Source organism: Mandrillus leucophaeus, unplaced genomic scaffold (genome assembly GCF_000951045.1).
Source record: "Mandrillus leucophaeus isolate KB7577 unplaced genomic scaffold, Mleu.le_1.0 Scaffold134, whole genome shotgun sequence".
Lineage (NCBI taxonomy): Eukaryota > Metazoa > Chordata > Mammalia > Primates > Cercopithecidae > Mandrillus > Mandrillus leucophaeus.
This window is the reverse complement of record NW_012101299.1, coordinates 2,647,933-2,652,220: the sequence shown is the minus strand read 5'-3', so window position 1 is coordinate 2,652,220 and position 4,288 is coordinate 2,647,933.

Genomic DNA, 4,288 nt, shown 5'->3' with positions numbered 1-4,288 from the left:
CCCAGCCTTGTTTCTTAATGTAGTATTCGGTTCACCAGTACTTTATTTAGGATTTTTTTGCATCAATATTCATAAACATTATCGGTTGGTCATCTTTTCTGTGCCATCTCTTCCAGGTTTAGATATAACTGATACATTTGCTTCATTAAAAAGACGTGGAAATTTTCTATTTAAATGCTTTGGAACAATTTATGCAGCGTAAGTTATATCTGGTCTCTAAACATTTAGAATTCCTCTGTAACATGTAGGCCTTTCTGTGTGCCTAGTTTTTGTTTTGTTTTTGTTTTTTGTTTGTTTTGTTTTTTTACAATTTTCTTTATTTTTTCTGTGGAGATTGGCTGGTATGAGCTTTAGTTCTCCACAGCAGTTGAAACTGATACACTGTTTATCCCGCGAAATTATCCATATCACATAGATTTTTAAATGATCTGCAAAAAGATCTACAAAGTAGTCTTTTATTGCTTACAAAATCTCTCTTATGGGCAAAGCACTTGAAAAGGTGTTTCTCCACAGAAGAGACACAAACGACCCACAAGCATATGAGAAGATGCCCAACCTCACTAGCCCTTAGGGAAATGCAACTCCAAACCACAATGAGACTCCCCCTCACACCCATTAGGGTGGCTATGACACAAAAAAACAGAGAAACATAAAACGGCACATGTTGGTGAAGATGTGGCGAAATGGAAGAGACCCTTGAGCGCTGTTGGTGGGGATGTCAAATGTGGCGGCTGCGGTGGAAAAGAGGATGCCAGCTTCCCAAAAATTAAACATAGAACTGCCATGAGACCCAGCATTTCCACACCCTCATACAGCCACAAGAGAATTGGAAGCAGGGTCTTGAAAAGATGTGTGCACACTCATGTTCATAACGGCCTGCGTCACTGTCAAGCGTCCCAAGCGTCCACTGATGGGTGAATGGGTAACAGATGCGCTCTGTGTTTATAATGGAATATGACTCTGACTTGAGAAGGAAGAGAATCCTGATGCAGGCTGTTACATGACGGACCTTGAGGATATCGCGCCAAGTGAAATAGGACAGTCACAAAAGGGTAAGTACCATAGGATCCCACCCACGTGAGGCACTTAGAGTCGTCAAATTGAGAGGCAGAAAGTGGAGTGGGGGGTGCTGGGGGCTCAGGGAAAGGGGATGAGAGTTTGTGCTTCATGCGGACAGAGTATCAGTTCTGTAAGATGAAACGGTTCTGGAGATGGATAGTGGGGACAGCTGTGCAGCAATGTGAACATATGCCATAGAAGTGGACACTGACAGTTAAAATCATACATATTGATGTATAATTTTGATGTTACATGTTTTACAATTTAAAAACTCCTTTTTATCAATAGTAATTCCTTCCTTGTGTTTCTTTTTATTTGTACATTCTTTTTTCTTAATGAGTTAGCGGTTTGTCTATTTCATTGATTTTTTTTCTAAGAACTGGGGTTTTAATCTATTAATTTTGTTATATAAGCGTTTTCCTCTGATTAATCCGAAGACTAATGGAAGAGAAAATTTCAGGAAGCTTCACATGACATCATCTGAATGATTGTCATCAGTGTCTCCCTGGCCAGGATGGTGCCATCATCTCGGGGGCACAGCCTGCCTTTGGTGACTGAGGTGCACACTGGCAATGTAAGGGCCAGGGAAGAAGCCTAAGCCAGGGGCAGCACTGGAAGGCTCATGCTTGTCATCCCAGAACTTTAAAGGGCCAAACCAGGTGGATCACTTGAGCTCAGAAGTTCAAGACCAGCCTGGGCAACATGGTGAAACCCCATCTCTACAAAAAATACAAAAATTAACCAGGTGTGGTGGTGCACGCCTGTAATCCCAGATACTCGGGAGGCTGAGAGGGGAGGGTCTCTTGAGCCCAGGAGGTCAAGGCTGCAGTGAGTTGAGACTGCACCACTGCACTCCAGCCTGGGTGACAAAGACCCTGTCTCAAAAAAAAAAATAAAAAATAAAAAAAATAAAACATGGTATTCTTCAGACACCATCCACAGGTGCTCCCCTTTGGTGGCGAGAAAAAATTATCTCCATTGTCAATTTTAGGGAAAAAACAGACTAGCATCTGAGATTGAAAACATCCAGGCTTGCTTTCGAAGCTGGGTAAAGAGCTTAGGTGTGGGTTTTCATTACACCTCCTCTTCTCAACAGCAGCTGTTACTTGGAATCAGAGGAGGACTCCTCTCCGTCTGCCCTGTCCTCCAGTCACCTGCGGTATTGCCGGGAGGTGGGGCTTGCTTTCTGGAGGGGTTTCCTCAGTGTCCAGCTCTGCAGCCTGGTGCGATGACACGGCCAGAATGCCCGACTGACTTTCCTGTCTGGATCGGCGTCCGGCCCTAGAGAACAGCCGCAGGGACCTCTGCCCTCTTGCTGCAGCCTACAGGCAACACCAAAGGTCAGCAAGAAAGCTTCATTTTTGAGCGTGAAGCTTCAAAACTGCTGTGCTTCTCATTTCTTTTAAGCACACAGCAATGAGCTGCACCTCAAGGTGTACAACGCATGGTTCTGTGCTTCTGTTCCTAGAGCCACCAATTGTCAGCACTGTGTGTTTTCTACAGAACTATCACTTAGTTTTCCCTTCAGACATGACTGTAAGTCACTCTTTCAAAACATGCAAATACATGTTTGAATAAGAAAAGGACCGGGTGTACACAGTGGCTCACAACTGTAATCCAAGCACTTTGGGTGGCGAAGGCAGGCAGATCATTTGGGGCCAGGAGTTCAACACCAAACCGGACAACATGGCGAAAGTCTGTCTCTAAAAATATTAAAACTTAGCTGGGTACGGTGGTGCACGCCTGTGGTCCCAGCTACTGGGGAAGCTGAGGTGGAATCAGCTGAGCCCAGGAAGTCAGGGCTACACTGAGCCGTGATTACACCACTGCACTCCAGGTGAAACAGGCAGAAACCGCCGAGGGTGAGATTTCAGGACTCAGCTGCCATGTTTCAATAGGAGTTACCAGTGCCACACACCTAAACCACTTCCAAACCTCCAAAGGCCCCTGTGCCCAGGGACACCCCGGGGCCTGCCACAAATACACTGCCTTACGCAATTGGTTGCACTAAATAAAGACACATCAAGACCTCCAGCATGCCAGGCACTGCTCGGGGAGCAATGATGGGAAATAACAATACCTTCTTCAAAGGAACTACCACTCTTGAGTGTCCCCTTAATTCAAAGAAAGCCCCATTTTCTCCCTGAAACGTCAAGTCGTTTTTTGCCCATGTTCTGTAAAGATCCCATTACCCAAAGTCCAGGTTTTAAAAATAAGGAATGACTTATTCTTGGACTATGGATTGAAGTGGAAGAAAATTGCTTTGGGTTCTAATCACATGGCATTCTCAGATTATGATTTACGCTTAAAAATTAAATCGGATTTGAGAAATTCACCCAACACATTTCACTTTTGTTACCTATCGCTTCCTCCTCCATTTCAATTTCCCAAATTTGCCTCTTCTCTTGCTTTCTTCCTCCCTTACTTGGGTCCAAACTAAGGCACTTTCCTTTTCATCCTTACGAGAACGGGGAAAACAGGGTGATAAAATGTTACCTTTGAAAGCAGCCACCGTCTGCCCACTGCAGGCCACCCTGCTTGTGGAAGGCACCCATTTGCGTTACGGAACCAGAGTGGAAACTGCAAGGTTTTATTAACATGACTTCCAAATTACATACAATATAGTTCAAACACATTTTTTGATACGAAATCACACAAATGAAACAACAGTACATTTTCTTCTCAATTACGTCACTAGAATTCACATGTGCATTACACAGAGGTGAAGAGCATGAAGAATGGCTGTGCGGCCCTCCCGCACCTGCCTGGACGGCCTGCTTCCAGCCCTGGCAGTGAGCCTATGAAACCTGCTCTCAGGGATGAACACACCGGAACCTCGCATGTGCCTTCTTCCCACATACCCAACAGTGCTTCCATGGCCACTGTGCTCTTCCCCAGGGTGCTGCTGGGTGGCTCTGTCAAGCTCTGCAAACTGGCCTGGACCAGAGGGATGACAGAAAGGGTGCCACCATGTCCCAATCTGCTTCGACTCTCACAGCCACTGACCCATAGGCTGTCCCACGAAGGAAGGGAGAGGCCTGTCAAGGGAGCCTCATGTCTTCCATCAAACTCAAGGGGACCAAAGGAAATGGCACTGACTGAGAAGGGTGGTCCTGTTTCTATGTAAGAAAGGAGAGGGTGCTGCAGGTGGAGAGTGGGCTGGAGCTGGTCGCCAGCGCCCCCTGAACCCCAGCACAGACACCAACACCAGCATCCGGGTGAGAGGGAA